The 13,362-nt window shown below is 42.5% G+C and overlaps 1 protein-coding gene across 4 annotated transcripts in view; it reads right to left on the bottom strand.

The window, feature by feature from the left end:
* The window catches only part of DOCK9 (dedicator of cytokinesis 9), a 288,599-nt gene that overhangs the window by 216,627 nt on the left and 58,610 nt on the right, over window positions 1-13,362 (bottom strand). The window lies entirely within an intron of this gene.

Genomic DNA, 13,362 nt, shown 5'->3' with positions numbered 1-13,362 from the left:
AAGAATGTTCATCTGCTGCAAGAAACCTCGCTCCCAGAATGCTTAGCCTAGCATCTATATTAGCAAACATCTCTTTCCTTGACCTAAATATGCTGTTTGTTTAATCCCGCATCAGCGAGGAACAGAGAAGCAAAAGGGAAAAAAAAAAGTCCAAAAAACGAGAGGAATCACCAAGATGACTGCTGCTATGGAAACATGTGTAAGCCCACTTCAAACAACCTTTGGCGTGTGTGGGTACCAGCTTGCTGACAGCAAACCACAAGGGAACACGAAATTGCTGTGTCAATCTTGACTTCTGCCCACTCGCACTCTTTGCTGGAGAGGGGGCTAGCAAGTTTGCACTGCTTAAAAGAATTCTCCCCTGGCTGGTACCCAAAGATGCAAACGAGAATATGGATACAGAAGCAGCGCTCTGGTATGAAGGGTAAATGCACACTTGAGGACCACAGGCAACAAGGTTATTCTGTTTGGTACATAAGTAATCCAAGTCCTTCAACTGCAGACTGAATTCAGTAACACTGTTCTACCCTGTGATATCTTTGGGACTAGCTGACAGGAAAGCTTGTCATTGATACAATACCAAGTTGACTCTTGCCATTTTTCCTTCTAGAAAATGAAAAGCAAATTATGTAAAAAGACCATCATGAACACACAAGGAAACCCCTCCCACCTACAACATGTATCTAGAAAAAAGTTACTGCTCTTTTAAAATCTATTCCGACATTCTGCCTTATTTCACAAGGCAACAGATGGTTTTCATTTTCTAGCTATAGATTTCAAAGTTAGAGTGAATTATAATTGAACACCTACAGGTTAGTAACAGAAGCCTGTGTCATGCAGGGAAGGTAAATCTTTAGAGAATAACATGCAATCACATAATTCCAACATTTGTGTTTTCTACGGCCAGTTGACCTATTAGGAGCAACAGATAAGCAGAAGTCTAGGATTTGTCTATCTCCTGAATTTTTATGCAAAGTGTATCAAATAGCTACAGAGATCAAAGGAGTAGATACTGGCCACATGCAAAAAAAAAAAAAAAAAAAACAAAACAGAATAACTATATGTGGTCTAAAGCAATCAGCTTCAGAATGGTAACTCTGTTGAGAGAACAGCATGAAAGGTGTAAGATATCATTTGTAAAACAGACAGCCAGTGGAAAGTTGCTGTATAGCACAGCGAGCTCAGTTCAGTGCTTTGTGACAACCTAGAGGGGTAGGACGACGTTCAGGAGTGAACACCAACATTCCAGGAATCAGCGAACTAAAATGGACTGGAATGGGTGAATTTAACTCAGATGACCATTATATCTACTACTGTGGGCAGGAATCCCTTAGAAGAAATGGAATAGCCATCATGGTCAACAAAAGACTCCAAAATGCAGTACTTGGATGCAATCTAAAAAACACCAGAATTATCTCTGTTTGTTTCCAAGGCGAACCATTCAATATCACAGTAATCCAAGTCTATGCCCCAACCAGAAAGGCTGAAGAAGCTGAAGTTGAATGGTTCTATGAAGACCTACAAGACCTTTTAGAACTAACACTCAAAAAAGATGTCCTTTTCATTATAGGGGACTGGAATACAAAAGTAGGAAGTCAAGAAACACCTGGGGTGTTTGGCCTTGGAATACAAAATGAAGCAGGGCAAGGCTAATAGAGTTTTGCCAAGAGAATGCACTGGTCATAGCAAACACCCTCTTCCAACAACACAAGAGAAGACTCTACACATGGACATCACCAGATGGTCAACACCAAAATCAGACTGATTATATTCTTTGCAGCCAAAGATGGAGAAGCTCTATACAGTCAGCAAAAACAAGACCAGGAGCTGACTGTGCCTCAGATCATGAATTCCTTATTACCAAATTCATACTTAAGTTGAAGAAAGTAGGGAAAACCAGTAGACCATTCAGGTATGACCTAAATCAAATCCTTTATGATTATACAGCAGAAGTGAGAAATAGGTTTAAGGGACTAGATCTGATAGACAGAGTGCCTGATGAACTATGGAATGAGGTTCGTGACATTGTACAGGAGACAGGCATGAAGACCATCCCATGGAAAAGAAAGGCAAAAAAGCAAAAATAGCTGTCTGGGGAGGCCTTACAAATAGCTGTGAAAAGAAGAGAAGCCAAAAGCAAAGGAGAAAAAGAAAGATATAAGCATCTGAATGCAGAGTTCCAAAGAATAGCAAGGAGAGATTAGAAAGCTTTCCTCATCGATCAATGCGAAGAAATAGAGGAAAAGAACAGAATGGGAAAGACTAGAGATCTCTTCAAGAAAATTAGAGATACCAAGGGAACATTTCATGCAAAGATGGGCTCGATAAAGGACAGAAATGGTATGGACCTAACAGAAGCAGAAGATATTAAGAAGAGGTGGCAAGAATACACAGAAGAACTGTACAAAAAAGATCTTCACAACCCAGATAATCACAATGCTGTGATCACTCACCTAGAGCCAGACATCCTAGAATGTGAAGTCAAGTGGGCCTTAGAAAGCATCACTACGAACAAAGCTAGTGGAGGTGATGGAATTCCAGTTGAGCTATTTCAGATCATGAAAGATGATGCTGTGAAAGTGCTGCACTCAATATGCCAGCAAATTTGGAAAACTCAGCAGTGGCCACAGGACTGGAAAAGGTCAGTTTTCATTCCAATCCCAAAGAAAGGTAATGCCAAAGAATGCTCAAACTACTGCACAATTGCACTCATCTCATACACTAGTAAAGCTCAAAATGGTCCAAGCCAGGCTTCAGCAATACGTGAACCAACCTAGATAGCATATTGAAAAGCAGAGACATTACTTTGCCAACAAAGGTCCATCTAGTCAAGGCTATGGTTTTTCCAGTGGTCATGTATGGATGTGAGAGTTGGACTGTGAAGAAAGCTGAGCACCAGAGAATTGATACTTTTGAACTGTGGTGTTGGAGAAGACTCTTGAGAGTCCCTTGGACTGCAAGGAGATCCAACCAGTCTATCCTAAAGGAGATCAGTCCTGGGTGTTCACTGGAAGGACTGATGTTGAAGCTGAAACTCCGACATTTTGGCCACCTCATGCGAAGAGTTGACTCATTGGAAAAGACTCTAATGCTGGGAGGGATTGGGGGCAGGAGAAGAAGGGGACGACTGAGGATGAGATGGTTGGATGGTATCATCAACTCGATGGACATGAGTTTGGGTGAACTCCAGGAGATGGTGATGGACAGGGAGGCCTGGCGTGCTGCAGTTCATGGGGTTGCAAAACGTCGGACATGACTGAGCGACTGAACTGAACTGAACTGAACTGAGAGGGGTAGGATGGGGTGTTTATTATGAATACCATTAAGTAAAGTCTTTATTGAATTTATTACCAAAGAAAAAAATGTCAATTCCATTAAAGAAGAGTTATCACAGCCATGTTCTGACATTAGAAGATCTATGTCTTCCTGTGACATCACAGTGAGAGTGATAGTCGTGCCCGATTCTTTTGCAACCCCATGGACTGCAGCCCGCCCGGCTCCTCCTCTGTCCACGGGGATTTTCCAGGCAAGAATACTGACTGGAGTGGTTGCCATTCCCTTCTCCAGGGGATCTTCCCGACCCTGCACAGAGTGCAGATTCTTACTGTTGGAGCCACCAGGGAAGCCCTGACATCACTGTGCTGGCCGATAAATAACACGGGCACTCACCTGCGCAGAAACTGAATCTTGCAGACTGCAAATCAGTAAACACCTGGGTCAAAAATTATCTTAAGATTTCAGAAAATTCACCAACTAATCTAACTGCTATACTGTAAGGGAAACAATTTTTAAAAAGTAATAGTTTAATGAATTAAATAAAGATGATACCTAGAAATTTAAACTTAATTTACTAGTATTACTTAGACATCTGGGGTGCAGAAGCCAGTGAATACTACTTAATATACAAAAGATGATGTTTGAACTTTACAATGGATCATAAATGATAAGCAAGCAAATATGAAGCTGCTGGCATATTCTATTTGATTTACTTTAAAAAAAAAAAACCCTAAAAGTTAATATTTAAAACAATGAAAGAGAATGAAACAATTTCCTAACATTCAGAGGAAAAAGAAATTTCTCCTAGAGATACATTTAATAACCATTTAAGCAACCTGTATCAATTGTAAATATCAATCATTTTCCAACCAGCAAAATTAGTGAGCAAGGAAAACAAAAAAAAATTTAGAGTGAAGGATACAAGGGCAAAAATTGATTTTCATGCTAAGAGAAGCATGACAAAATGAATCACTCAAAATGTGCATTTGGTTTTGCTGAATTCTCTCATCAGAATGATCTTGGACAAGTGTAAAATGATAATTACCATGAACTGCATCAGGGGACATGAATAGACGGGTGATATCTATTGGCAATCATTTCCACTACCTACAGAGGATGTATTTCAATTTGGAGGATCACGTTTACTTTCACATCTTGAAATGTAACCCCTAATTTACACATCTCCCAAGACAGGATGTCTGCCCTTGACTCGAGATCCAAGTCTATGTCTATCTCTCCCTCTAATAATGATACCTGGTTCTCCCATCACCTCCACACCCTCAGATCCAAGGCAATCATCTTTTAATATGACAAACTAGGAAAGCAGCAGAATATTATTCAGCCATAAAAAGGAATGGTATCCCAGTGCATGGTACAAAGGGGATAAAGCTGGAAAATGTCACACTGAGGGAAAGAAGAGTTAAAAAGACCTCATATTATCTCATTTCTAAAAATGTCCAGAATTAGGTCAATTCATAGGGATAGAGAGTAGATTAGTAGATTTCAGGGAATGCAGGATGACTGCTAATGGGTATGGCGTTTCTTTTAGGGTTAATGAGAATGTTCAGAAACTAGTGGTTCCAGCATATATGCTATCTATACATAATATATAGTCTGTAAATATACTAAAAACCACTAGATTGAACATTTTTTCTTTTTTATTGAGGAACAGTTGATGTATAATTTTATATAAGTTATAGGTATACAATATAGTGATTCCCAAGTTTTAAAGGTTATATTCCATTTACAGCCACTAAAAACTAGTGGCTATATTCCCTGTGTTGTATAAAGAACACTTTTAAAAAGTGGATTTTGCTGTAGGTGAACACAACAAAGAGCCTGACTCCATTTTTGATGTTTTACTGCTATCGGCTTTTAAGTCTCACCTTTCCTTCCTACCCTTGTGGGCAAGTGACAGGGAGGGCCGGGTGGCTCCTTCCCTTCGTGCCAGCGGGGAATTCAATCCACTCTCAGGAACTTTCAGGCCAGCCCCAGCCCCCACAGGATCCCCAAGCCTGTCTCCTTTCCCTGCCCTGTCAAGCCATTTTCAGACATGCTTGGGTGTAGCCCCGCTCTCCTTACAGAACTCATTACCTGAGTAGTAAACCTTATCAAACTCTCTTGGTGTGTGTTTGTGTGAACTCTCTTGGCATGTGTGCGTGTGTGTATGGTGTCATTACTCAACATACAAAGCAAATTTTGGGTGGGGGTCAATCCTATGTCTGTAGAGCCACTCCAACATTAAATTATATCTCAATAAAACTGTTATTTAAGACAGAAGAAGTGAATAGGATTGTACCTAATTCTGCCAACCCCCTAAGGTCCTCAAAGTTCAAATAAAATAACAGGAGAGAACTCAACCAAGAAACTGTTATAAATACGTTCATAGTTGTTGCTTTATACTTCACAAAAGATTTACAGTGCCACTCAAAACAGCCACCATGCTTAAGGAATTCAAGGATGTCTGAAGGTTGCTTTGGCCCTAATTCTCAGGAATGGGCTTCCCTTGTGGCTCAGCTGGTAAAGAATCCACCTGCAATGAGGGAGACCTGGGTTGGGAAGATCCCCTGGAGAAGGGAAAGGCTACCCACTCCAGTATTCTGGCCTGGAGAATCCCATGTACAGTCCATGGGGTTGCAAAGAGTCGGACAACTGAGGCACTTTCACTTTCACTTCGCTTCACTTTTTCTCGGACTACACTAACCAAGTAACAGGAAAGGTGCCGGGGGCTGTCTCCGGGCGCGCATGCCAGGGCTGGGAGAGGGGCTCCATACCGTGCTCAGAGTAAGGCCGGGGAGGGCTGGGCCATCTGGCCGCCTCAGCCACTCAGCCACAGACGCCTCGGCACACAGGCGTCGCGCGGTGAGTCCCCTCACCCCCACCTGGAGCTGCTCCCACTGGCAACCCCTCTCCTGGCTGAGTGTCCTTCTGTTTTAAATAACTTCTACATCTCATGTAATAATATACCACATATGATACAGTCACGTTTCATAAAACCCAGATAAATGTGGTACGAGTAGAATTCGATCTTACGTGTCATTTATTCTATTTAAGTGTCCTCATGATGGCCAGTCCATATGAAGAGCTTATTTCCATCCCTAACAGTCCATATTTCACAAGTTAATGCAGTGAATCCTGCTGAGCAAAGAAACCTTATATAAGTTGACCTGTCAACACTCTATTTTTTATTCAATCAGTATAATCAAACACTAAGTCTAGTGTCTAGCAGAGGGCCTAGTATATACCACATGCCCAATAAATGTCAGTCTCTCTCTTTTACTCCAGGTTAAAAAATTTCCTCCTTGATACTAACAGCGAGATAGTTCTTGCAAAAATATAAGCACCCTTTTCATAAAATCCATGTATATGAAAATTCAATCAAGTCAAACTATAGATTACTTCTATTAATAAAAAAATAACTAAAAGAGAGAAATGTGGGTGTAGGAACAGGAAAAAGGAGTTAAGATAGTTGATGAAGGGGCAGAAGTTTCAGCAAAGATCATTAAAAAGGGCAGTGGTCTTCCAGAGATGACCAGAATCCCCCCAAAAAAGGGAGAGAGACTCCTTCTTTTTCTTTGGCAGGAGCCCAAGTTAAACCTTTAAAATAAAACAGACCTCCAAAAGGAAGAAAAGTTTGGGCTAAAAAAATCCAAGTTACCTATTGGTAGGAATGTCAAATAGTGCAGGTCACTTCGAAATACATACGGTATGGCAATTCCTCACAAAATTAAACAGAATTATCTTATGGTCCAGCAGTTCCACTTCTGGGTCAAGCCCCAAGAGAACTGAAAGCGCAGTTTCAAAGAGACGTTCATATACACCCATGACCACAGCAGCACAAGAGCCAAGAGGTGGAAGCAACCTAAGAGTCCATCAAACGAGGAATGGATAGACAAAATGGGGTATGTGCATGCAAGGGAATACTAGTCAGCCTTAAAAGGGGAGCAATTCTGACAGGCTACAGCAACACGGAAGAACCCTGAGGACACTACACCAAGTAAAATAAGCCAGCCACAGAAGGACAAATACTGTATGAGTCCACTTACACAAGGTACCTAGAATAGGCAAATTCATAGGAACAGAAAGTAGAGGGACTTTCCTGGCTGATCAGGGGTTAAGACTGTGCACTTCTACTGTGGAAAGCAGAGATCTGACCCTTAGGGAACTAAGACCCCCGCATACCACGAGGCTTCGCCAAAAAACAAAACAAAACAAAAGGTAGAATGGTGGCTTCCAGGGGCTGAGGGGAAGAGGAAATGGAGAGTTGCTATTTAATGGAAACAGAGTTTGTAATGATGAAAGAGTGCTGAAGACGGGCGGTTACACAACAATGTGAAAGTACTTAAGGCCACCAAACATACCTAAAAGGATGGTAAATGTTATGTTATGTATATGATACGTTATATATACATTAAAACAATAGAAAACCAACTTACTACTAGGCACAGATTTCCTATAACTTCCAGGAACAACTGATATGAAATAACAGGAAACTCGGAAGGGTAACTAGTCTTACCTCCCATTCTCTCCTCCCACCCCTCACAAAGGACAGATAAGCCCAAGAAACAGGCTTCATATGCCCATTTTCCTTCTGTTTTAACTAGTTTATATTAAATTAACTTATGTACTATAATTTCTATAACTAATAACTATGGTATTTCCTCATTACATTTGGTAATGAACTTCTTAGAAAAACGCTTCAAACTATGTACCATCACTGAAAAAAAACAAAGCTGAGACTGAAATTCTTCACTGATAGACAACTTCTCCTTCTTTATTTCACACTACAAAACGAATGAAACAAGAGCGTTTATACAGGTGCTGATTTACCCCTCAGCTCAGGGAGCTGCAGGCGAAGTCGGAACTTCAATCACAGTTACAGGAGGTCATGGAGCAAAACCACGGTTTCTGGGGAAGCTCAGTTTTTTGAAGAGAAACCAATAAACCCACAAATGCCGCTGCTTTGTCAAATATGAGAAGCTGCCAAAAGAGCTATTTGCAAAGCTTTTCATCCTTACTAAACACATTGGTGGGGAGGAGCGCAATGGAGGGGGCTGGAGGCGCAGAAGAGCACAATGACTACAGCGAGGGCCAAGGCCCAAACTGCAAATGAGACACGAGGTGAAAAAGAAGGCAGCAGGGCAGATGCATGAGGGCTAAGTGAGAGGCCTCCACCAGCCTCCTCTCAGGAAACGCTGTTTTAGGCAGGCATCTGAAAAAATCACAAGGTATACTGAGCTTAAACAATGGAGAAGGTACACAGCATAATCTGTGTAAAAAAGCACCCACTCCAGTATTCTTGCCTGGAAAATTCCATGGACAGAGGAGCCTGGCGGATTACCATCCAGGGGGGTCACCAAGACTCGGACACGATGGAGCCACCGAGCACCCAGACACTCGTGAAAACAGTTCACGTGCTTCAAACGCGGAGTAACAGCTATTGGAGAGCTGTTCTCACATGTGAGGAGAGACAAAATTCAGATTCCGAAACACTTCAAGTACGCGTATCTTGGATTTTAGCAGCTGAATATTTTAAAAATTGTACTGTCATTGTGTCAGTATAGAAATACTGTCTCAATATGAGTAAGGAAAGGAAATAAAAAGGAAAACATAAACATAAAATTTGTCTGCCATTTTAAAAACTATTGCAATTATACTTCAAAAAAACTGCAGCTCAAAATCTCACTCTTGTGTATATATCCAAACACAAAAACACTATTTGAAGATACAGGCACCCCAACGTTCGCTGGAGCATTATTTACAACAGCCGAGATATGAACAAGACCCAAGTGTCCAGCAGCAGATGAATGGACAAAGAAGACACGGCACCCACACACAATGGAACACTACTCGGCCGAAAGAGGGAGGAAGCGACGCCATCTGCAGCGACTTGGATGAACTCGGAGGGTATTACGCTTAGCGAAACAAGTCAGACAGAGAGACAGATACTGTGATATTACTTGTATGTGGAATCTAAAATATACAACAAACTAGAGAGTATTACAAAGAAGACGACTCACAGATACAGAAAATACACTAGTGGTTACCGGTTGAGGAGAGGGACCGGGGAAGGGACAATATAAGGGGAAGGGATTGAGGTACAAACTATTACCTGTAAAATACGTTACAAGGATATACTTTACAAGGTGAATACAGCAAATACTTTATAATAACTACAAATGCAGTTATTTGTTTAAATTTTACAAACTGTGAATCACTATATTATACATATAGCTTATTTTTTTTAAAAAAGCTGAATTTCTCCTGAAGGCACTCTATCCTCGACAGAGTTCTCTCTCCAAAGCATATGACGGTCTCCAACACAGTGAATTCCCAAAAGCATTCCTGGCGCTGAGAATTCAGAAGGGAATGGTAGGTAAGATGACTTCTTCAATAATGGCCAGTTAGAGCTATCCAGCGTTATTAAATTCACAGAGCACTTCAGGGAAGTCTTTGTTGAGTCAATAACTCTGGCTCATTCATTCTGTGAGGCAAGGTCTGGGCCTGAGGGCTGAGCCATCTATCCCAACTCATTCTAAGAAATTTATTTTGCAGATCTTTCCCCACAAAATTTTCATCTCTGCTATAACCACAAGGCTTTCAAGATCCAAAAAAAAAAAAATTCCATTTGGAAAAAAAGTCAGAGGAGGGATGGAAAGAGAGAGATGATAAACGGGGTAGCTGAAGGTTTATTCAAATCACAGAATGGGCTCTATTTAGGGCACTCTAGTCATCTAGACAATGAAGGGGATTCACATTTTAAAAATAAATTCTATGGTAAATCTTAAGAAAACTTTATATAAACAGTGCTGGGCACATCTCTCACAGGGTCTGTCACGTGTACCTAATTCCTACTACGTACCAGAGGCTGAACACAGAAATTTGGTCACACGGTCTCACTTAATCATCTCAACAACTCTAAAGGTTGAGTTTATAGGTGATCTCACTCATGACCACCATCCCTTGATCTTGCTGCACGTAAACAAGGTCCCCACAGGAAACCGTCCTGGTGCGCCGGACCACAGGAGCACTGGGCCAACACTGACATCGTGTGGCCTGGGGCTGACAAACCACAGGGGGTGCTGGACGTGAGAACCCCACAGGCTCAATGTCTCCAAAGTACTGTCACCCTGAATTACGTTAAGAAATGAATTTAAATCATGATATCTGTGTGTAGAAGAATACTTCCCCCCAAATATGTACCCTTGCAACATGCGTTACTGTATCATTTTCTGTCCCAGCCTCTCTCGTCCATTCTAGCTCACTGGAAAGAAGAGAAGAAAAAAGAAAGGGAGTGAGGAAATGGAAATGTAAGAAGGAGGGAGGGGGACAGTCAGAGCCCCTAAACCGTCTTCAGGACCACCACGGCTCACGCCTACAGCTGGAAACCCCACATGTACCTGTCCTCTCTCCTCGACATGGTACCACGACACATACACTCGTGTCTGTCAACACTTGGAATCACCAGTTTCAAGACACATCCCATTCCCTACGAGCAGCTCATCCTGGCCCAAGAGCAGGATGGAAGGGCCTGCTGAAGACGACAATTTTAAGAACATTCCCAAGTCAGAAGAAGCTGGTCCAGGAATCAAGGGGTAAGAGAGCGGACACTCTGTTACCCTAATAACACACTCCACCCCTGCTGGTCACAGGACCTGGTTTGAAAGGGAAGAATGCTTGCAATTAGAGGAGAAAATGAAGCACAATGAATGGAAAGGCGAGACGGCCGCCTGGCCATTTGGCGGCTCCATAAGCTGCTGAACCAGAAGGCAAATGAGGAGGATACTCTACCAGTTAAGGCGAAACTGGGCTGCTGCCTTCCAAAGGGTCAGGAAGAACCATGGCTGGACCCCAGGGTGGCTTCTCCAAGACATCTTAGTATTTCTAGCTCCAAAAGTACAAGTTCATGAAAAAACACAGCAATTCAAAGAAAGGCAGGACTACTGAGAATTCAGATGTCAAGGTAAACAAGGCTAATCCGTTGAAGTGGGCAAAAAACATATGGAATGAGTAAGAGGATAGTAAATGCATAATTATCAACTACTGCCAAACAGCCAGGTAGAGCAGTGAACACTGCAACACCCATGCGGGTTTCCTTCCTGCTTCATCTCTCCTCCTCCTTCCTCTTTCATTATTTTACACAAGTGTTATTGTTGAAACTTGACAATTTAGACTTTGCGTAGCACATACTCACAAAAAGACTACTACTGAATTTAAGGATTAATTAACAAGGCTCAGAAATGAGTGCTGTTACTCCCTCCCAAAGAAAGATACAACGGAAACTTTGTGACTCCTTGTTTGAGGAGCCAGTGAGAATACCTTCCTGTGCCTGAAGGATAGCTATGCTCTGTTGGGCTGAAACACGTATGGAAGGTCAAATATGTGTAGAGGCTGGTCTGCACCCTGCTGAGTCAAAGGGGAGGGCTGTGCCAGTTACTAAGCTACTGTCTGTCAGCTCCGGTCCTCCCTTCCACACTCAGCCCTAGGATGCAAGGGCTGGTCCTCTGAAACAACAGTTTTACCGGTTGGGTCCCTATTAGGCTTGCCAGGAGAGGGCACCAGAGGGAGACTGCAAAGCCTTGGGGGAGAAGGAGCTTGCTCCTTGGTGCCAGCTTCCTACTGGCTTTTTGGTTTCCAGTATTACCAGCAGGAAATCAACCCTGAATATTCACTGGAAGGACTCATGGTGATGATGAAGCTCCAATTTTTTGACCAACTAACGCAAAGAGCTGACTCACTGGAAAAGACCCTGATGCTGGGAAAGTGAAAGTAAGAGTGTTAGTCGCTCAGTCCAACTCTTTGCAACCCCACAGGCTATAGCCCACCAGGCTCCTCTGTCCACGGGATTCTCCAGGCAAGAATACTGCAGTAGGTTACCCTTCCTTCCCTTCTCCAAGGGATGTTCCTGACCCAGGGATTGAACCCTGGTCTCCTGCATTGCAGGCAGATTCTTAACTGTCTGAGCCACCTGGGAAGACAATGTTGGGAAAGAATGAGGGCAGGAGGAGAAGTGGGCAGCAGAGGATGAGATGGGTGGATAGCATCGCTGACTCAATGGACATGAATTTCAGCAAACTCTGGGAGACAGTGAAGGACAGAGGAGCCTGGAGTGATGCAGTCCATGGGGTCACAAAGAGCTAGGCACGACTGAGTAACTGGACAACAACAATCGCTGAGCGACACGGCTTCGCCTGGCAGCAGGAAGCCCTCCCTGTGCAGCAACAGCATCAGGTCTGCCATTTCCCCAGCACTTACATAACCATCGTTACACTCGCCACCAGAAACACCATCACCAGCTGCCTAGCACCCACTCCTCAGAGGTCTGGGTATCAGCTCTGGGGTGCTCCTCCTCTAAGCTTCTAAGATTTAATAACACAGTCTCAACCCTTGGTCCTCCCCAGCTCCTGGCTGCTTCCTGCAGCCACTACCGCCATGATATGTGAATGTTCTCTTGTTATCTTTTAATACCTACTTAACAATTTTATACCTAATAGCAAGTCTTTATGTTTAATTATATTAAAACAACTGGTGTGATTTCTGTTTCCTGGCTGTACCCTGTGATGCTATAGTCAGCCCTTGTTATGTGCAGACGATCGGTTCCAGGAGCCCCCGCAGACACCAAAATTCAAAGATGCTCAAGTGGCATAGTACAGTCAGCCCTCAGTGTCTGCAATATTTGCATCCACAGATATGAGGCCTGACAATACTAGGTTCTAATTAGTTTTTAGATTCTTAAAATTCTCACCAAAAAATCAGAATAACCAATAAGCACATAAAAAAAAATGGTTAACATCGTTAAGAAAATGCAAATTAAAACTGCAATGATATTTCATTATATATAGACCACCAGACTCCTCTATCCATAGGATTTCCCAGGCAAGAGTACTGGAGTAGGTTGCCAGTTCCTTCTCCAGACATACCTACCAGGATGGCTAAAATCTAAAAAGACTGACCACAGTAAATGTTGGCAAGATAGCTGGAACTCTAGTAAGTTGCTAGAACAGCCACTATGGGAAACACTGTTGCCAAAAATTGTTAAAGAGTTACCATATAACCTAGCAATTCCACTTCTAAGTATCCACTGGT

Source organism: Capra hircus, chromosome 12 (genome assembly GCF_001704415.2).
Source record: "Capra hircus breed San Clemente chromosome 12, ASM170441v1, whole genome shotgun sequence".
NCBI classification, from domain to species: Eukaryota; Metazoa; Chordata; class Mammalia; order Artiodactyla; family Bovidae; genus Capra; species Capra hircus.
This window is presented reverse-complemented; position numbering and strand designations above follow the sequence as displayed.